Genomic DNA, 22,328 nt, shown 5'->3' with positions numbered 1-22,328 from the left:
AGAAAGAGATCCTGTACACCATGTGCTACAACCCTTCCTACTGCTGGATCCTCGGACTCTCACTGGGTCCATTCTTTACACAAAGAGACCGGAAAAAGCAGCAATTTCCCAAGACCATCACCCAACTATATTCCGACGATATTTACAAAATTCTGAAGAACCATGGCCGAGAGATTGATAGCCCCCGTGATGTATTACTGAAGCTTGGTGAGATGGCTTTCACAGGAGTCTCCGAGAAGAAGATTGTATTTAGTAATGGAGATTTGATCAAATAAAATCTGTAACCTTCCCAGTTCCTGTCTGGGTTCATGATGGAACTTTTGGAGAGAGATGATTCTGCCCAGAGCGTGGTGTACACATTCCCGCACCTCACCATCCAAGAGTTTGTAGCTGCACTCGCACAATTCCTGACTCCAGATCCTGGGGACATCCTGAAACTCCTCAGAGAAGCCCACAGCAATGAAGGTGGGCGATTTGAGATATTTCTTCGGTTTGTTGCTGGTCTCTCCTCACCATAGTCAGCTTGGCCCCTGGACAAGTTTCTGGGTCCATTTCTTCATCAAACCACCTGCCGAGTGATTGACTGGGTGAAGGAGAAGGTTGAAGGACAGATTGGAAACACAGAGAGTGAAACTGGTAAAAGGAACCTCCTGAACACATTCCACTACCTGTTTGAGCCTCAGAATTAAGCACTGGCTCGGGCCACAGTGCGATCTGTGAAATCACTCACATTTAGTGAATTAGAGTTGACTCCGATTGACTGTGCAGTCCTGTCTCATGTCATTGGACTCTGTGATACATTAAATCACCTCAATCTAGAGGACTGCTCCATTCAGTGTGAAGGACTCCAGCGGCTGGCACCCGTACTGCACAAATGCTGGGTGTTGAGGTAACTATTTATTTGTCTCTAACACTTGGGCGAATTGCCGAACAGTCACGGATTGTGTTGTTGTTCCGTAATGAAGGGAAATAAACAGTTCAGTTAAACCAGTGAGAAGAAGATTCAACACAAATATGACCAATAATATGAGGATCGGTTAGTAATTCCCTAAGGACTGGAGAATCTAAAATGGATCCTTGTGATGAAGTAGGGATTTTATAGTCTTTATCCTCAGCTGCACAAGGGGGAGGAGTAAGAGTGGAAGGGCAATAGTGGTAGGAGACCCAATAGTGAGGGGTGCATACAGGCGTTTCTGCGGCCGCAGCCGTGATTCCAAAATGGTATGTTGCCTTCCTGGTTTCAGGGTCAAGATGTCACTTAACAGCTGCAGGGCATTCTGAAGGGCGAGGGCGAACAGTCAGAGTTCTTGGTTCACATAAGTACCAACGACACAGGTAGAAAGAGGAATGAGGTCCTGCAACAAGAATTTAGGGAGTTAGGTAGCAGATTAAAAAGCGGGACATCAAAGGTAGTAATCTCTGGATTACTCCTGGTGCCACGTGCCAGTGAGTATAGGAATAGAAGGATAGTGCAGATGAATGCGTGGCTAAAGAGTTGATGCAGGAGGGAGGGCTTTCGTTTCCCAGATCACTGGGTCTGTTTCTGGGGAAGGTGGGACGTGTACAAGTCAAATGGTTTGCCCCTGAACTGAAACGGGACCAACCTCCTTGCGGGGCGGTTTGCTAGTGCTGTTGAGGGGGGTTTAAACTAACTGGGCAGGGGGATGGGATACGGAGTGGAGCTATAGTAGGGGGTGATGCAAAGCTGAATATAGAAGAAAAACAATTTTGCCTGGAAGGCACAGCAAATATGTAACGGCTCAAGGGAGTAAGGCAAGGCCAGATGGCATTTATTTTAATACGAGTAAGGCAGATTAATGAAGGCGTTGAACACATGGGAGTATGATATTGTTGCTATCACAGAGACATGGTTGAGGGAAGGGCAGGACTGGCAGCTCAATATTCTGGGGTATAGAATCTTCAGGCGAGACAGAGGGGGGAGCAAAACAGGAGCGGCTGCTCTTTCAAAACTGAGATGAGGAGGAACTACTTCACTCAGAGGGTGGTAGGTCCATGGAATATGCTGCCCCAAAAAGCTGTCGAAGTTACATCATTACATAAATTTAAAACAGAATGTTGGCTTTCGTTGCTAGGGGGATAGAATATAAAAATAGGGAGGTATTGCTTCAGTTCTACAAGGTATTGGTGAGACCGCACCTGGAATACTGCGTACAGTTTTGGTGTCCATACTTAAGAAAGGACATACTTGCTCTCGAGTCAGTACAAAGAAGGTTCACTCGGTTAATCCCGGAGATGAGGGGATGGACATATGAGAAGAGGTTGTGTAGATTGGGACTCTACTCATTGGAGTTGAGAAGAATGAGAGGCGATCTTATTGAAACATATAAGTTTGTGAAGGGGTTGGATCGGGTGGATGCGGGGAAGATGTTCCCGATGATGGGTGAAACTAGAACTAGGGGGCATAGTCTTAGAATAAGGGGCTGCTCTTTCAAAACTGAGATGAGGAGGAACTACTTCACTCAGAGGGTGGTAGTTCCATGGAATATGCTGCCCCAAAAAGCTGTAGAAGCTACATCATTACATAAATTTAAAACAGAAATAGACAGTTTCCTAGAAGTAAAGGGAATTAAGGGTTACGGGGAGCGGGCAGGAATTTGGACATGAGTCTAGGTTCAGATAGCTCATGGCCCTGTGGGTAGCGGGGCGGGCCCAGGGGCCGTGTAGCCTGATCCTGCTCCTATTTTGTGTGTCTAATTCTGTTAGATTCAGGAGATGGTTCTGTGATAGTGGATTGGCGGTTAGGATCAGATCAGCCATGATCTTATTGAATGGCGGAGCAGGCTCGGGGGACCGATTGGCCTACTCCTGCTCCTATTTCTTATGTTCTTATGTTCTTATGTTCTTAATGAAGGAGTCAATTACTGCAATAAGGAGGGATGATATCTTAACGGGTTCCTCTAATGAGGCCTATTTGGTAGAACTTAAAAACAAACAAAAAGGGAGCAAGCACTTGCCCTCCTAAACCTTTCACACTCTGAATATCCCAATTAATATTGGGGAAGTTGAAATCCCCTACTATTATTACCCTATTATTTCTACGTTTCTCTGAGATTTGCCGACATATCTGTTCCCCTATCTCCCCCTGACAGTTTGGGCGCCTATAGTACACTCCCAGCAAAGTGCTTGCCTCCTTTTTATTTTTAAGTTCTGCTCATATGGCCTCATAGAGGAACCTGCGAAGGTATCATCCCTCCTTACAGCAGTAATTGACTCCTTGATCAATATTGCGACACCCCCTCCTCTTTTACACCCTCCTCTGTCTCGCCTGAAGATTCTATACCCAGGAATATTAAGCTGCCAGTCCTACCCCTCCCTCACCCATATCTCTGATAGTAACAATATCATGCTCCCATGTGTTCATCTGTCTTACCCGTCTGACTTGTACAGGTCCCACCTTCCCCAGAAGCAGACCCAGTGATCCAGGAAATTAAAGCCCTCCCTCCTGCAACAACTCTTAAGCCACGCATTCATCTGCTCTCTCTTCCTATACCTACTAGCACGTGGTACCGGGTATAATCCAGAGATTACAACCTTTGAGGTCCTGCTTTATAATCTGCTACCTAGCTCCCTAAATTCTTGTTGCTTGACCTCATCCCTCTTTCTACCTATGTCATTGGTACCAATGTGAACCACAACCACTGACTCTTCGCCCTCCCACTTCAGAATGCCCTGCCGCTGTTCAGTGACATCCTTGACCCTGGCAGCATACCATCCTGGAGTCACGTCTGTGGCCACAGAAACGTCTCTGTTCCCCTTATGATAGAATCCCCTATCACTATTGCTCTCCCACTCTTTTTCCTCCCCTCCTGTGCAGCTGAGCCACTGTTAGTGCCACGAACTTGGCTCTTGCTCCATTCCCCTGAGAAACCACCTCCCTCATCAGTATCCAAAACGGAAAATCTGTTGGAGAAGGGGATGAACCCAGGGGTCTACCTTCCTAGTTCTTTTACTCTCTCTGGTGGTCACCCATTCCCTGTCTGCCTGTGCACTCTTTATCTGTGGTGTGCCCGCCTCGTTAAACGTGCTATCCACGAAGATCTCAGCTTTGCGGATGCTCCACCATGACTCAAGCTGCAGCTCCAGCTCCAAAACACAGATTTCGAGTAGCTGCAGCTGGAGACTCTTCCTGCACATGTGTTCGCCCTGGACACTGAAAGTGTCCCTGACTTCCCACATAACACAGGAGGAGCACTCCACGCAGCCGAGCTGTCATAGAGTCAGTGAGTTATACAGCACGGAAAGAGGCCCTTCTGCCCATCGCGTCCGCGCCGCCATCAAGACCTGTCTAATCTAATCCCATTTTCCAGCATTTGGTCCGTGGCCTTGTATGCTATGGCATTTTAAGTGCTCATCCAAATGCAACTTGAATGTTGTGAGGGTTCCTGCCTCTACCACGTTTTCAGGCAGTGAGTTCCAGATTCCAGCCACCCTCTGGGTGAAAAGGTTCTTCCTCAAATCCCCTCTAAACCTCCTGCCCCTTACCTTGAATCTATGCCCCCTTGTTATTGACCCTTCTACTAAGGGAAAAGGTTCCTTAATATCTACCCTATCTATGCCCCTCATAATTGTGTACACATCAATCAGGTCCCCCCTCAGCCTTCTCTGCTCCAAGGAAAACAACCCCAGCCTGTCCAGTCTTTCTTCATAGCTGAAGCGCTCCAGCCCAGGTAACATCTTGGTGAATCTCCTCTGCACCCTCTCCAAAGCAATCACATCCTTCCTAACGTGTGGTGACCAGAACTGCACACAGTGTTCCAGCTGTGGCCTAACCAGCGTTTTGTACAGCACTTTCATAACCTCCCTGCTCTTATATTCAATGCCTCAGCTAATGAAGGAAAGTAACCCTTATGCCTTTTTAACCACCTTATCCACCTGTTCTGCTGCCTTCAGGGATCTATGAACATGCACACCAAGGTCCCTCTGATCCTTTGTCTTGCCTGCGGTCTTACCATTCATTGTGTATTCCCTTGCCTTGTTAGTCCCTCCAAAATGCATCACCTCACACTTTTCAGGGTTCAATTCCATTTGCCACTGTTCCGCTCATCTGACCAACCCATCTATATCATCCTGCAGACTGAGGCTACCCTCCTCGCTATTTACCACCCAACCAATTTCGTGTCATCTGCGAACTTACTGATCATACCTTTTACATTCACATCCAAATCATTAATGTAGACCACAAACAGCAAGGGACCCAACACCGATCCCTGCGGTACCCCACTGGACACAGGCTTCCAGTCACAAAAACAACCTTCCACCATCACTCTCTGCCTTCTGCCACGAAGCCAGTTTTGGATCCAATGTGCCAAGGCACCCTGGATCCCATGGACTCTTACCTTCTTGACCAGTCTGCTATGCGGGACTTTATCGATAGCCTTACTGAAATCCATGTATACCACATCCACTGCACTACCCTCATCCACACACCTAGTTACTCCCTCGAAAAATTCAATAAATTTAGTCAGACATGATCTTCCCTTGACAAGCCATGCTGACTATCCCTGATTAATACTTGCCTCTCCAAGTGGAGACTAATTTTGTACCTCCGAATTTTTTCCAATAATTTCCCTACCACTGATGTTAGACTCCCTGGCCTGTAATTCCCTGGTTTATCCCTACTAACCTTCTTGAATAATGGTACTACGTTATCTGTTCTCCAGTCCTCTGGCACATCCCCTGTGGCCAGAGAGGTTCTGAAAATTTGTGTCAGAGCCCCTGCAATCTCCTCCTTTGCCTCACACAGCAGCCTGGGATACATCTCGTCTGGGCCTGGGGATTAATCGAATTTTAAGCCTGCTAAAATCGCCAGTACCTCCTCCCTCTCGATGCTAATATGCAAGTATATAACAGGCCCCCTGCCCGATTTCTACGTCTGCATCGTCCTTCTCCATAGTGAACACAGTTGCAAAAAATGTATTTAAAACTCCACCTACATCTTCTGGCTCCACACACAGATTGCCACTTTTCTCCATAATGGGTCCTACTCTTTCCCTAGTTATCCTCTCACCCTTAATATACTTATAAAACACCTTAGGATTTTCCTTTATTTTGCTCACCAGTGTTATTTTATGGCCCTTCCTCGCTCTCCTAATTTCTTTTTTAATATCCCCCTGCTCTTTTTATACTCCTCTAGGGCTTCCTCTGTCTTTAGTTCTTTGTATCTGCTAAAAGCCCTCCTTCTGTTCCTAATCCATTCTCGTATATCCCTTGACATCCAAGGTTCCCTGGGCTTGCTGGTCCCACCCTTGACATTTACGGGAACATGTTGCCATTGTACTCTCTCTATTTGCCTTCTGAAATACTCCCATTGCTCCGATGTGGATTTTCCTACAAGTAGCTGATCCCAGCCCACTTTGGCCAGATCCTGCCGTATCATGTTAAAATTGGCCTTCCCCCCAATTTAGAACCTTCATCTCCGGTCAATCTCTGTCCTTTTCCATGACTACCTTAAATCTCACCGAATTATGGTCACTGTCACCAAAGTGCCCACCTACTAACACTTCTTCCATTTGCCCGGCCACATTCCCAAGAATTAGGTCCAGTAACGCCCCCTCTCTTGTAGGACTTTCTACATGCTGGCTCAAAAGGCTCTCCTGGATGCACTTTAAGAATTCTGCACCCTCTAATCCTTTCACATTCTGACTATCCCAGTTAATATTGGGGAAGTTGAAATCCCCCACTATTATTACCCTATTATTTGCACATTTCTCTGAGATTTGCCTACATATCTGTTCCTCTATCTCCCCCTGACTGTTTGGGGGCCTATAGTACACTCCCAGCAAAGTGCTTACCCCTTTTTTTTTAAGTTCTACCCATATGGCCTCATTAGAGGAACCTGTTAATATATCATCCCTCCTTATAGCAGTAATTGAATACTTAATTAATATTGTGACAACCCCTCCTCTTTTACCACCTCCTCTCTCTCGCCTGAAAATTCTATTCCCTGGAATATTGAGCTCCCAGTCTTGCCCCTCCCTCCACCATGTCTCCATGATAGCAACAATAGCATACTTCCATGTGTTCATCAACACCTTCAGTTCATCCACCATATTCGCAAAACTCCTTTCATTAAAATAAATGCCATCCAGCCTTGCCCTACTCCCTTGTGCCATTACATATTTGCTCTGCCTTCCAAGCTGACTTGTTTTTTCCTCTATATTTGGCTGTACATCACCCCCTATTATAGCTCCACTCTGTATCCCATCCCCTTCCATGTTAGTGTAAACCCCTCCCCCCCAACAGTGCTAGCAAACCTCCCCACAAGGATATCTGTCCCGTTCTGGTTCAGGTGCAACCCGTCCGACTTGTACAAGTCCCACCTTCCCCAGAAGCAGACCCAGTGACCTAGGAAACAAAAGCCCTCCCTCCTGCACCAACTCTTTAGCCACGCATTCATCTGCTCTATCCGCCTATTCCTATACTCACTAGCATGTGGCACCGGGAATAATCCAGAGATTACAACATTTGAGGTCCTGCTCTTTAATCTGCTACCTAGCTCCCTAAAATCTTGCTGCAGGACCTCCTCCCTCTTTCTTCCCATGTCGTTGGTCCCAATGTGAACCACGAGCTCTGCCTGTTCACCCTCCCTCTTCAGAATGCCCTGCAGCCGTTCAGTGCCATCCTTGACCCTGGCACCAGGGAGGCAACATACCATCCTGGAGTCACGTCTACGGCCACAGAAACGCCTAGCTGTTCCCCTTACGATAGAATCCCCTGCCACTATTGCTCTCCCCCCCCTTTCTCCTTCCTTCCTGAGCAGCAGATGCACCCCTGGTGCCAGGAAGTTGGCTGCTGCTGCCTTCCCCTGGTAAGTCATCCCCCTCAACAGTATCCAAATCGGTATACTTGTTTGAAAGGGGGATGGCCACAGGGGTCCCATGCATTACCTGCCTGCCCCTACTGCTCTGCCTGAAGGTGACTCATTTCCCTTCTGCCTGTGCAGCTCTAACGTGCGGTGTGACCAATTCACTAAACGTGTAATCCACGACCCTCTCAGCATCGTTAATGCTCCAAAACTCATCCATCCGCAGCTCCAGCGCCTCAATACAGTCCGCTAGTAGCTGCAGCTGGATGCATTTCTGGCACACATGGTCATCAGGGACACTGGCAGCATCCCTGAATTCCCACATAGAGAAAGAGGAGCATAACACGAGGCAGGGCTGTCCTGACATGACTTACCCTTTAATTAATTTAAATTAATTCAATACCACCAATTAAAGATATACTCTAGGGTGCTTATTTACCATCTGTCCCCACTACACCACAGAGACCCTGGAAAAAAAGAAACTGCAGAATGTAAGCTTGTAAAAAAAAGAGAAAGAGAAAAAATACTCACCAACAAATCACTTACCTGCTTTCTGGTGACGTCACACTTCAACTACTTTTTACCTCTCTCCCGCTCTCGGAGCTCTGATATTGGAGATTTGTAAACCTGCCTGGTCCTCGGTGTCGCTTTTATAGCCGCTCCGCCGCCGCCTCTTCTTCCCACAAAGGTCTGTCCTGCCATGTCCTTCCCTTCATTTACTCCCTTTACTTCCTTTAAATGAAAGAATATTAAATATCTAGGGACCTTACTTGCCTTTAAACACTACTTACATTAAACTAGAGACATAACTTTTACATTAACGACTGGACTGTAGAAATACTCACCAGGTCCTACTTACCAATCAGCTCCTTCCCTGGTTGTGACGGCACTTTAGCAGTTTCACAGTTGTTGTTGTTTGACTGCTCCCGCTCGCGGACTGTTTCCTTCGTGCAATGTAAGAACCAATTCCCAACTCGCAGCACTCTGTTTAAACCACTTTCAGGGCTCCACCCAGGGCCGCTCTCGCCGCTGCTGCCAGTGAGTCTGGGCCACTCTCTCACACCCCCGTTTTTTAAATGATCGGTCTCTGTGCTCAGTCTCAACCCAGGGCCGCTCTCGCTGCTGCCGGTGAGTCTGGGCCGCACTCTCTCTCTCTCCCGCACATTATATCCTCAGTCTCCACCCAGGGCCACTCTTGCTGCTGCTGCCAGTGTACAAGTTTATGAAGGGCATAGATAGGGTTGATAGCAAGGAACTTTTCCCCTTCCAGAGGGGTCAATAACTTAAGTTTAGGGAAGGGGCAGGGGGTTTAGAGGGGATTTGAGGAAAATCTTTTTCACCCAGAGCATGGCTGGAATCTGGAACTCGCTGCCTGAAAGAGTGGTCGAAGCTGGAACCCTCAACATTCAAGAAGCATTTAGATGCGCACTTGGTCCATAGCCTTGTAAGCTATGGTGTTTCAAGTGCTGGAAAATTGATTAGAATAGACAGGGATTGATGGCCGGCGCAGACACAATGGGCCGAAGGTCCTGTTTCTGTGCTGTATAACTCTCTGGGTGAAAAAGTTTTTTCTCAAATCCCCTCTAAACCTCCTGCCCCTTGCCTTGAAACTACAAGTCACTGAGAGTCTGATAATTTAGTTACAATAAATCATATTTAATATGGCTGGACAGCGGAATGTAAACATCAAATATAATCCAGCAGTAAAGATAAAATTAATTTAAAATATTTTCCACATCCACCATTTCAACTGGAAACAGGAGAGAAACCCGACATTAAATCACTAACTGTTTGATATTTACTCCAATAACATGCAGGCTGTGTCTTGTCCAGGGGGAAGTTTCCTGGTTTGTGAATATTGGGGAACAGGAAATTCTTTGAGCAGTAAATGTTTACAATTATACACAGCCCTGAACATTGAGTAAAGATTGATATTCAGAATCTTAAATCTGCCGGTAAAAAGGTTCCAATCTAACATATTGTGAGGTTTTGCCCCGGAGTACAGACTCACACTGGCCAGCGGTGGGGACTCATACACAGCGGGCGGCTCCGAGGTAAACGGGGGCACTGAACCCTGGAATTCCCCATAACCTGCCCCCTTTGTGTGAGGCCCCGCTCGGACAGGGAACTTCCGAAAATTCCTCAAAAACTGACGGGTCAGTTACACCTGAAATAAATGTAGAGCCAGTTTAACGAGGAATAAAGTGAGAGACTCTCCACTCCTATAAACTAGGAGCACAGGGACATTTAAAACTTGTAACTGGACAGAAAAAACTCTGTTGCTGCTATTGACAAAGATTCACTATACGCCCTCTTACTCCCACAGCTACCTGGAATACACTTCCTCCCACCTCGCTTCCTGTAAGGAAGCTGGTCCATTCTCCCAGTTTTTCTGTCTCTGCCGCATCAGCTCTAACAATGCCACGCTCCATACTAATGCTTCCGACATGTCTTCCTTATTCCTCAACCAAAGATTCTCCTCTACCGTGGTTGACAGGGCTCTTGACTGGGTCCGTTCTATCTCCCGCGCTCCTGCTCTCACCCCTGCCCCTACCTCCCAGAACCACGATATGGTTCCCCTTCTCACCTTTCACCCCACCATTCTCCACATTCAACGGATCATCCTCCGCCATTTCTGCCACCTCCAATGTGATCCCACCAGCAAAAACATCTTCCCCTCCCCTCCCATTTCAGCATTCCGTAGGGCCTGCTCCCTCTGAGACATCCTGGTCCACTCCTCAATCACCCCAACACCCCTTGCCTTCCCACTGCACCTTCCCATGCAAGCACAGGAGATGCAACACCTGCCCTTTTACCTCTTCCCTTCCCACTGTCCAGAGCCCCAAGCACTTCTTCCAGATAAAGCAGCGATTTACTTGTACTTCTTACAATCTATTATACTGTATTCGCTGCTCACGATGTGGTCTCCTCTACACTGGGGAGACCAAACGCAGGTTGGGTGCCCGCTTTGCGGAACACCTCCGCTCAGTCTGTAAGTGTGACCCCGAGCTTTCGGTTGCCTGTCACTTTAATTCACCTTTCCGTTCCCACTCAGACCTCACCGTCTGTGGCCTTGGCATTGTTCCATGGAAGCTCACTGTAAACTCGAGGAACAGCGCCTCATCTTCCGATTAGGTACTTTACAGCCTTCTGGACTCAATATCGAGTTCAACAATTTCAGATCATAACCTCGGCCACTATTATTTTTACATTTTTTATCCACGCTTTTGGCTTGTGCCTTTTCCTTTTTTCTCTCTCTCTCCCACATGGCAACTGTCCTTCACTCTGCCAGCGCATTTCACACTTCATTTAGAGCCATTGTTTGTTTCTTTACCTGTCCTATTACTATCTCGTCTCACCTTGAATATCTCTTAATGTCTCTTCTTTCATCCCCTCCCCCATTTCCCAGCCCCCAAACTGCCTTTTAACCTCTTTCATTTCCTGCCTTTTTTTCTCAGTTCTGTAGAAGGGTTTTGACCCGAAATGTTGACTCTGTTTCTCTCTCCACGGATGTTGCCTGGCCTGCTATGTTTTTCCAGCGTTTTCTATTGTTATTGCAGATTGCAAATGTTTGGTGCAAACTCTCTATCCAGTGTCCCCTCAATGGAACAACCTTTCTGACCATTGACAGATTGCTTCTGTCATCTCAAGTTCACCTGCCATTTATTACATCAGCATGGGTATGGTTTATACTGTCTCACCTTGGGCCTCAGAGTCCCACCACGATCAGCCCCAACACCAGCAGCATCAAGAACAACAACAACCTGTTCCGCAACTCCTGATGCTGCACAGCACAGAGGGCATCAATACCAGAACACATTGCTGCCCGGGACGCAAGAGATGGCCTCACCATGGCCAGATGATGCACCAGATTGGCACCATCTCACACCAACAACATAAAGCATCCCTACAATGCACAAACCATTCCTGTCACACTCATCAGCATTGCGGGGGGTACCATTATGTCTCACCATTCACTAACTCACAAAGCCACTTCCAAAGGTGCACACAAAAATGTCGAAGAAAGGAATGTTTTGAAAATAAAGGGTTGAATGTTTGACACCACATTAACAGAAACTTCATGTGAACATTGTCTAAAACACACAATTCCCTTCCCTTGTATGTTGTTAGTTGGTATGATTGGACTAGGATGAGGGTGAGTGTGAGGGGTGGGTAGTGAGATGGGGATGTGATAATATAGATAGAGAGGATGGGTGGAGGTGCAAGGTAAGTAGGTGTGAGTTTGAATGTGCAGGAGTAGGATAGGGAAGGCAGAGTGATGGGGATGTGATGAGTGGCACAGCAGGATGAGGTTGAGGGTGGTTTTGCAGTAACATTTCATGATCTACTGAGATCATTGAAAGGTTTGCGCCACTGCAGCCTAGTCCTCCTGACGACATTCCTGCTTGAGCCCCACTGTGCAAAGTACAACCAAGCTGAGTTGGTCTGTTCCGCCCGTGGAAGGGAAGGCAACCTCCCTGCGTGCTGTGGCTCCCTCCATATGCTTATGGAGGGAGTTATGGGCAAGCCTGGGTGCAGCCGTGCTCCTCTGTGCAGAGGTTGTCGGTGTTTGCAGCACCTCAATACTGTAGAACACTGACAACACAATTGTCAAACTCAATGTGCGCGTCATCAAATGACCTCTTCAAACCCGCTTCCTCCAATTCACCAGAGCGAGGCGGTGACTGGACCGGACCCTGGCCGCACCCAACCCCAGCCACACCAGACCCATCGAGGTGGGAAATCGCGGGGGGAAACTGGGTTTTTAATTTGCTGAAGTACTTTCAGTGATTGCTGTAATATCCGAGAGAGAAAAATATATCAGATCCGGGATTTGACTCAGTTTGTTTCTCTCTCTGTTTGTGTTTAGACTGATCAAAATAACCTGGGAGATTCAGGAGTGAAACTAGTGTCTGCGGCTCTGAGGAATCCGGACTGTGAAATATAGAAACTGTGGTAAACACCAGACTCTGAGATTGTGTTATAATAACTGGATGTCTGACACTGAACATTATTATTAGTATTAGTAATAGTCTTACTAATAAACATTGGAGATTTAAGAACACAAGAAAAAGAAGCAGGAGAGGGCCATTCGGCCCTTCGAGCCTGCTCCGCCATTCAATAAGATCATGGCTGATCTTCTGCCTCAACTCCATTCACGAGCCCTATCGCCATATCCGTTCATGCCCTTACTAGTCAGAAATCTATCAATTTCTGTTTTGAATATACCCAATGACTGAGCCTCCACAGCTCTCTGGGGTACAGAATTCCAAATATTCACCACCCTCTGTGTGAAGAAATGTCTTCTCATCTCAGTCCTGAATGGTCTACCCTTTATGTTGAGGTTGTGGCCCTTGGTTCTAGACTCCCCAGCTAAGGGAAACATTCTCCCAGCATCCATCCTATCAAGCCCTGTAATAATTTTGTATGCTTCAATGAGATATGCTCTCATTCTTCTGAATTCAGGAGAATACAGGTCTAGTTTACTTAATCTCTTTTCATATGACAGTCCTGCCATCCCAGGAATCAATCTCTTGAACCTTCGTTGCACTCCCTCTATGGCAAGTATATCCTTCCTTAGGTAAGGAGACCAAAATTGTACACAGTACTCCAGATGTGGTCTCACCAAGGCCCTATATAATTGGACTAAGACTTCTTTACTCCTGTACTCAAGTTCTCTTGTAATGAAGGCCAGCATACCATTTGTCTTCCTAATGGCTTGCTGCACCTGAACATTCACTTTCAGTGACTCGTGTGCAAGGACACCCAGGTCCCTTTGAGCTTCCTCATTCCCCAATCTTTCACCATTTAGGAAATACTCTGCCTTTCTGTTTTTTCTACCGAAGTGGATAACTTCACATTTATCCACATTATATTCCATCTGCCATGTTCACCAACCTCTTGTGTGGGACTTTATCGAAGGCCTGCTGAAAATCCAGATACACCACATCTACCAATTCCCCTTTGTCTACTCCACTACTTACATCCTCAAAGAACTCCAATAGGTTTGTCAAGCAGGATTTCCCTTTCATAAATACATGTTGACTCTACCCATTTTTAATATTAGTTTCTAAGTGCCCATTTATTGCATCCTTTATAATAGATTCCAGCATTTTCCCAACTACTGATGTGAGGCTAACAGGTCTGCAGTTCCCCGTTTTCTCTCTCCCTCCTTTCTTAAATAGTGGGGTTACATTTGCTATCCTCCAGTCTGCAGGAACCATTCCAGAATCTATAAAATTTTGGAAGATGACAACCAATGCGTCCACTATTCCACTGGCCACCTCGTTGAAAACCCTAGGATGTAGGTCATCCGGTCCTTGGGATTTATCGACTTTTAGTCCCATTAATTTTGCTAGTACTGCTTTTTTACTACTGATGATTTCTTTAAGTTCCTCATTCTCGTCACACCCTTGGTTTTCTCGTATTTCGGGGAAGTTTTTTGGTCTCCCTCCTTGAAGACAATCAAAGTTTTTATTTAATTTATCTGCCATTTCCTCATTCCCCATTATAAATTCTCCCGTTTGTGACTGTAAAGGACCTACATTTACCTTCGCCAGCCTTTTCCTTTTCACGTACCTATAGAAGCTTTTACAATCCCTGTTTACATTTTTTGCTAGTTTGTGCTCATATTCCATTTTCCCTTTCTTTATCAACTTCTTGGACCCCTTTGCTGATTTCTAAAAAGATCCCAATCCTCAGGCTGACTGCTTTTTCTGGTAACTTTTTAAGCTTCCTCCTTTGACTTAATAATAGCTTGTAGGAATCAACAGATCCCTAACTGAAGTAATGAGGTCGAGTCAGTCCGATAATAAAACGAAGTTTAATGTAAACTAGAGAACAAACAATGGCATGCAGGAGAAACAATCAACAGGTATTTTCTTAATGCCGGCTTCACCAGGTCTGAACTGGGAACCGCCCAGTCTGACGTCATGACGTCTTCACGTTTCCCGTCGTTCGGGACGTCACGTGACCATCGTGATGACGTCATCGCGCTGGTTCTGGAACTTACCGAGAACGGGTTATTTACAAACAGTAAACAAACATAGGTGCTTTAGCACTCTGTTAAAGGCAGTTATTTAGTCATACAGGAGTCCCTTGGTGGCTTTGCCACATGCGCCCCCCCAGAAGTGTCTTTAACCACATAAGTCAATCGGAGAGGAGGCCGGAAAAGCCTGTTCGAATGACTCCGATATTCCCGGAGAGGAATGGGCTGGGCAGACGATGAGCTGGCCTGCGGAACAGTTCGGTGAGGTGTGGCAGCAGTGGGCGGCTGCCCACGACGCGGTGGCTGCGCCGGCTCGACCGGTCGCTCGAGGTCCAGGTGTGCGGCCTTGAGGCAGTCCACGGAAATGTGGTCAGGCTTGCCCCTGACGTCCACTAAAAAACTCTTGGCACCCGCCTGCAGTACCTGGAAAGAGCCTGTATATGGAGGTGTGAGAGGACTACGGTGGGCATCATGCCTGACAAAAACGAATTTAGCCTGCATAAGCTCCGGCGGAACATGTGACGCAGGCAAACCGTGATGTGACATCGGAATTAGTCTAAAAGATTGAGCTGCGTCCCAGTGGGCCTCCAGTTGTTCGGCTGCCAACCAAGGTCGCGTTGGTGACAGAAGAAACTCGCCTGGCACCCGGAGTGGCTGTCCATAAACCAGCTCGGCAGCCGATGCCTGCAGGTCCTGTTTGGGCGCTGTGCATAACCCGAGCATCACCCAAGGCAGCCTGTCCGTCCATGCAGCCCCCTGGAGGCTGGCCCGCAGCGACACCTTCAAGGACCGATGAAAGTGCTCACATAGTCCCTTTGCCTGCGGATGGTAAGCCGTGGTCCGATGGAGCTTGGTGCCCAAAACCAAGGCTACAGCGTTCCACAGTGCAGACGAGAATTGCGGCCCATGGTCCGACGAAATATCAGACAGAACTCCGAAACTTGCAACCCAGGAGGATAGAAAATCCCGGGTGACATCCGCGGAGGTGGTGGACGTCAAAGGAGTGGCCCACCTGCTGGTATGGTCGACAATAGTCAAGAAATGTGTGAAACCCTGTGATGGCGGTAGTGGGCCGACAAGGTCAACATGGACGTGATCGAAACGCCGCTCCGGTACTTCGAAAATGGCTACGGGAGCTTTGATGTGCCGCTGCACCTTAGCCCGCTGGCACACGATGCAGTTGTTGGCCCAGTCATGGACATCCTTGCGCACCCCTCTCCAGACAAACTTGAACAGCAGTAGTTTTAGTGCCAGGGTGCGCAAGCCCGTGGATGGCATCGAAAACGTTCCTACACCAGGACAGCGGAACGATCGGGTGGGGGTCCCCCAAGGAGACGTCGCAGAGCAAGCAGGTGCCGGCCGAGTGGAAAAGTGCATCCGCAAGTTGAAGGCAGGAGAAGTCGGTACGGAAAGCTTGCGTTTCTGGATCAGCCGCTTGGTCAGAAGCCATGAGTGAATAATCGAGTCCCAACTGGATGGCCTGGACCGTTGCACGTGAGAGGCAATTGGCGACCACGTTGTCCTTGCGGGACACGTGCCGGATGTCGGTGGTGAACTCAGAAATAAAGGTGAGCTGTCATTGCTGTCGAGCCGACCACGGCTCATCCGTCTTGGCCATGGCAAACGTCAGGGGCTTGTGATCCACAAACGCAGTGAATTGGCTTCCATTCAACAGAAAACGAAAATGGCGGATTGCAAGAAACAATGCCAACAACTCCCTGTCGAACGTGCTGTAGCTGCGTTCATTATGATGCAATTGGCGACTAAAAAATGCCAGCGGTTGCCACGTCCCGTTGACCCATTGCTCCTGCACGGCGCCTACGGCATAGTCCGAAGCATCAGTCGTAAGCGCGATGGAGGTGCCAGGCAGCGGGTGTGCCAACATCGTTGCGTTTGCGAGAGCATCTTTCGTGTCCACAAAACGCAATCCATCTCTGGTGTCCAGACCACAGGTTCCTTCCCTGGTTTCCCTCTGAGTGCCTCGTAGAGTGGCCGCATAAGCTGCATGGCCCGGGGAACAAACCGATGGTAAAAATTTACCATACCGAGGAACTCCTGGAGTGCTTTAATGGATTGCGGGCGTGGAAAAGCAGCAATCGCCTCCACCTTCGACCGAAGTGGCACTGCTCCTTCCGCAGTGATGCGGTGGCCCAAAAAGTCGATCTGTCGCAGCCTGAATTGGCATTTGGCCGGGATAATTATGAGGCCATGCTGATGGAGGCAGCGAAAAAGGAGGCGCAGATGGCTGAGATGTTCCTCTTTCGAAGTACTGGTGAACAGGATGTCATCGAGATACACAAACAGGAACTTAAGATCCCACAGCACTGAATCCATAAGGTGCTGCAATGCCTGCGCCTCATTCTTGAGCCTGAACGGCATTCGGAGGAATTCAAACAGTCTGAATGGGGTAATGACCGCCGTCTTCTGGATGTCCTGGGGGTGGATGGGCACTTGATGGTACCCCCGGACGAGGTCGATTTTGGAAAACTCTAATTGCCCGCCAAATGTGCGGAGAAATCTTGAATGTACGGTATTGGGTACCGGTCGGGCGTCGTGACCTCATTGAGGCGCCGATAATCGCCGCAGGGCCCCCAACCACCGCCGGGCTTAGGGACGACATGAAGTGGCAAAGACCAGGGACTATCCGACCGGCGAACAATCCCCAGCCGCTCCATGGTGGCGAACTCCACCTTCGCGGCCTTGAGATTACTGGCGCCGAGCCCGGGCATAGACCAGAGGGCCGGTCATCGCGATGTAATGCTCCACACCATGCTTAGCGGTAGTTGCCGAGAAGGTGGGTCGAGTGAGATCCGGAAATTCCCTGAGAAGGCGGGTGAATTTGTCGGGCGCCGGCGCGGTGCAGGAAACCATGTGAGGCGCGCCTGAGACCCGAAAACATGGGATGGAGGCAGACGTGGTGGCGTGAATCAGATGGCGATTTTGCAAATCAACCAATAGGCCATTGGTACAGAAGAACTCAGCGCCGAGGATTGCCTGTGCGATTTTGGCGGTTATAAACTCCCATTGGAAAAGATGCCTGCCGAAACACACCTGGATCCCCAGCTTCCCGAATTTACAAATAGCACTGCCGTTGGTGGCCTGGAGTGGAGAACTGCGCCTCCCTGCCCTGATGTCGAGGAGTGAAGCAGGGAGGATGCTGCACTGAGTGCCCGTGTCACACAAAAACTGCCGGCCTGAAATGGAGCCAGTGATATACAATAACTTCCCAGAATCTCCAACCGCCATCGTAGATGCTAAACCAACCTCGGGGTCGTTCTTCCATTTACGCAGTCAGTGCTGTTGCTTGCTCAGTGCATTTGGCACGAAACTACATGGAGGACGGCAGCATCTAGCTTTTGGACTGAAATGGGCGTGGTAATAGCAAAGACCGGATGATGGAGGCACCGAGGCGAAGGTCTTCGGGGTGGGATGCTTCGAGGTGGCGCAGTAATGCTGTGTCACCACATAAATGGTGTCGGCCTTGGCCACGAGCGCTACACCGTCCATAGCCTCCGACCTGGTGAGGGCTGCTTGCACCTGCTCGGGGAGCTGGCGCAGGAACAGTTCCCGAAACAGAAAACACTGCGACTCAGAACCGAGGAGCGTGAGCATCTGGCTCATCAACTCAGATGGCTTGGCATCGCCTAACCCGGGCAGCGTGAGTAAACGTCGCGTGCGCTGCACTTTCGTGAGGCCGAAAACCTGCATTAGTTGCGCCTTAAGCGTATCATATTTGTTATCTTCGGGCGGGGTCCCCAGCAGACTGATGATCCTCGAAGCCATCGAGCTGTCCAGTGTGGAGACCACATAAAAAAACCGGGTCTGATCCAGCATGATGCTCCGAAGCTGGAACTGAGCCTCCGCTTGGACGAACGAGAAGGCCGCCTGTTGTTCCCAAAATTGAGGGAGCTTCAAGGTCGCTGCGTTAACATCCATCGTTTTGTTCTGCGCGTCCTCCACGAAAATCGTCCGCAAAGATTCGGGGTCACCAATGTTGGAATCGACAGATCCCAAACTGAAGTACTGAGGCTGAGTCAGTCTGATAATAAAACGAAGTTTAATGTAAACTAGAGAGCAAACAATGGAATGCAGGAGAAACAATCAACAGGTCTTTTCTTAATGCCGGCTTCACCATGTCTGAACTGGGAACCTCCCAGTCTGACGTCATGACGTCATCACATTTCCCGCCGTTCGGGACGACACGTGACCAACGTGATGACGTCATCGCGCTGGTTCTGGAACTTACCGAGAACGGCTTATTTACAGGGTGGATAAAGGGGAACCAGTGGACATAGTGTATTTAGACTTCCAAAAGGCATTTGACAAGGTGCCACACAAATGATTATTGCTCAAGATAAAAAATGACGGGATTGGGGGTAATATTCTGGCATGGGTGGAGGATTGGCTCTCGAACAGAAAGCAGAGAGTTGGGATAAATGGTTCTTCTCAGATTGGCAACCAGTAACTAGTGGTGCTCCACAGGGGTCAGTGCTGGGTCCCCAACTCTTTACAATCTATATTAACGATTTGGAGGAGGGGACCGAGTGTAACATATTAAAGTTTGCAGATGATAGAAAGATGGGACGAAAAGTCGTGAGTGAGGAGGACATAATAAACCTGCAAAGGGACATAGACAGGCTAAGTAAGTGGGCAGAGATTTGGCAGATGGAATACAATACTGGAATGTGTGAGGTTATGCACTTTGGCAGGAAAAATCATAGAGCAAGTTATTATCTTAATGGCAAGAAACTGGAAAGTACTGAAGTACAAAGGGATCTGGGGGTCCTGGTGCACGAAACTCAAAAAGTTAGTATGCAGGTGCAGCAAGTGATCAAGAAGGCCAATGGAATGTTGGCTTTTATTGCTAGGGGGATGGAATATAAAAATAGGGAGGTATTGCTTCAGTTGTACAAGGTATTGGTGAGACCGCACCTGGAATACTGCATACAGTTTTGGTGTCCATACTTAAGCAAAGACATACTTGCTCTCGAGCCAGTACAAAAAAGGTTCACTCGGTTACTCCCAGGGATGATGGGGTGGTCATATGAGGAGAGGTTGAGTAGATTGGGACTCTACCCATTGGAGATCAGAAGAATGAGAGGTGATCTTATTGAAATATATAAGATTGTGAATGGGCTTGATTGGGTGGATGCGGTGAGGATGTTCCCAATGATGGGTGAAACTAGAACTAGGGGGCATAATCTTAGAATAAGGGGCTGCTCTATCAAAACTGAGATGAGGAGAAACTTCTTCACTCAGAGGGTGGCAGGTTTGTGGAATTTGCTGCCCCAGAAAGCTGTGGAAGCTACATTATTAAATAAATTTATAACAGAAATAGATAGTTTCCTAGAAGTAAAGGGAATTAAGGGTTACGGGGAGCGGGCAGGAAATTGGACCTGAGTCTAGGTTCGGAATGGTCATGGCCCTGTGAGTAGTGGAGTGGGCCCAGGGGCCGTGTAGCCTGGTTCTGTTCCTACTGTGTTCTAATTCTGTGTTAGATTTCAGGAGATGGTTTTATTCCTGTTCCTGGCTGGGGTGGAGATCGCCTTTACAGAAGGTAAGTACTGTAGAAAATATAGGGACAGAGTGATCTCCTGGAAGAATTTCGATCCCCTAGATGGGTCGGAGAGGAATTTCCCAGATTTTTTTCTCCCAAATTGGCCATTGGACCTTTTACCTGGTTTTTTGCCTCTCCCGGGAGATCACATGGGTTCGGGTGGATGGAGAGTGATAGAAGATTTGAGGTTAGGATCAGATCAGCCATGATCTTATTGAATGGTGGAGCAGGATTGAGGGGCCGATTGGCCTAATCCTGCTCCTATTTCTTATGTTCTTATGTTCTCCCTCTGATCCTCAGGCTGTATGATGTCAGTCTCACAGATTATTTTGCCGGGGATCTCGTCTCCGCTCTCAGTACAAACCGGTCACTGACGGTTCTAACCCTGGGTAAAAATAAACTGGGAGATTCAGGAATGAAGCTACTGTCAGCCCCTCTGAGGAACTCGGACTGTAAAATACAGAAACTGGGTTAATTACCAGACTGTGTGAGATTGTGTTTATAATAACTGGATATCTGACACTGTGCATTATTATCAGTATCAGTAATAGAGTTATTAATAAACACCGGGGATTTACTCTGATTCCTGTTATTTATCTCTCTCTGATCTGCAGGATGGCTGGTGTCGGTCTCACAGATTCTTGTGCTGAGGATCTCGCCTCCACTCTCATTACAAACCAGTCACTGACGGATCTGACCCTGGGTTATAATAAACTGGGAGATTCAGGTGTGCAACTATTGTCTGCGGCTCTGAGGAACCCGGACTGTAAAATACAGGAATTTGTGTAAGTACCAGGCTGTGTGAGATTGTGTTTAAAATAACTGGATGTTTGACACTGAACATTATTACTAGTATCAGTAATAGTGTTATTAATAAACTCTACGGATTTACTCTGCTTCCTGGTTTTTCTCTGGCTCTGATCACCAGGCTGGATAATGTCGGTCTCACAGATTCTTGTGCCGAGAATCTTGCCTCTGCTCTCAGTACAAACCGTTCACTGATGGACCTGAACCTGGAATTAAACTCCTTCACAGACGAATCTGTCCCCGCTCTCTGCCACCTCATCCTGACCTGCAGGAGTCTGGACTGGATCCGGTGAGTGTTTGTGTTAATGTTTAATATAATAAATAAAATATCAATGGCATTCAGTCACTTTATTGGGTAATATTTGTCTGTAATTATTATTGAAATATTAGCCCCAGTCTCCCTGTTATTTACACTGTTATTCAATCTGTTTATTTCCTGTTTAATCTTTAATCTGTTTCAGGCTGGGCAGGAATCAGTTCAGTTCAGCCGGAGAGAGACAGCTAAGGCCTCTTTGGGGAACAAGACGTGGACGGAGAGTTGTTTTTAATTTAACGGTTTAATTTAAGTAATTTAATTCATTTAAGCTGAGCGAGCATCATCTCCCATTGTGAGGTCAGAGGCCCAGCCACATGGTCACGAGACTCAGCCGCCCGGCCCCACAGCGCTGCTTCTGCAGGATATCCGGGGCTGAATGTTCCCCATTGGGGCACTGCGGAAATGCACAGACAGGAAGGGCCCAGGGTGGGGCTCAGTCTGGGCTGCAGTGGGACACTGACAATTGCACTCAGTACACAAGGCTGTCTTCCCCCAGTGAGGAGTCAGGCCCTGTAACAATTGTCACCGTGTACAGTGTGTGTCTCTCCCAGTGAGGAGTCAGACTCTGTAACAAGTGTCCCTGTGTACAGTGTGTGTCTCTCCCAGTGAGGAGTCAGACTCTGTAACAAGTGTCCCTGTGTACAGTGTGTGTCTCTCCCAGTGAGGAGTCAGACTCTGTAACAAGTGTCCCTGTGTACAGTGTGTGTCTCTCCCAGTGAGGAGTCAGACCCTGTAACAAGTGTCCCTGTGTACAGTGTGTGTCTTTCCCAGTGAGGAGTCAGACTGTGTAACAAGTGTCCCTACAACCCTCCGAGATCTCGCCACTCCTCTGACC

At 47.9% G+C, this 22,328-nt stretch overlaps 1 pseudogene; it reads left to right on the top strand.

Moving 5' to 3' along the window:
• The first annotated feature begins 301 nt into the window (after positions 1–301).
• Positions 302–21,466, top strand: LOC147081998 (NACHT, LRR and PYD domains-containing protein 3-like; annotated as a pseudogene).
• The last annotated feature ends 862 nt before the right edge of the window (positions 21,467–22,328 follow it).

This window comes from Somniosus microcephalus, unplaced genomic scaffold (assembly GCF_052327205.1).
Source record: "Somniosus microcephalus isolate GS21.2 unplaced genomic scaffold, FLI_Smic_1.0 scaffold238, whole genome shotgun sequence".
Lineage (NCBI taxonomy): Eukaryota > Metazoa > Chordata > Chondrichthyes > Squaliformes > Somniosidae > Somniosus > Somniosus microcephalus.
This window is presented reverse-complemented; position numbering and strand designations above follow the sequence as displayed.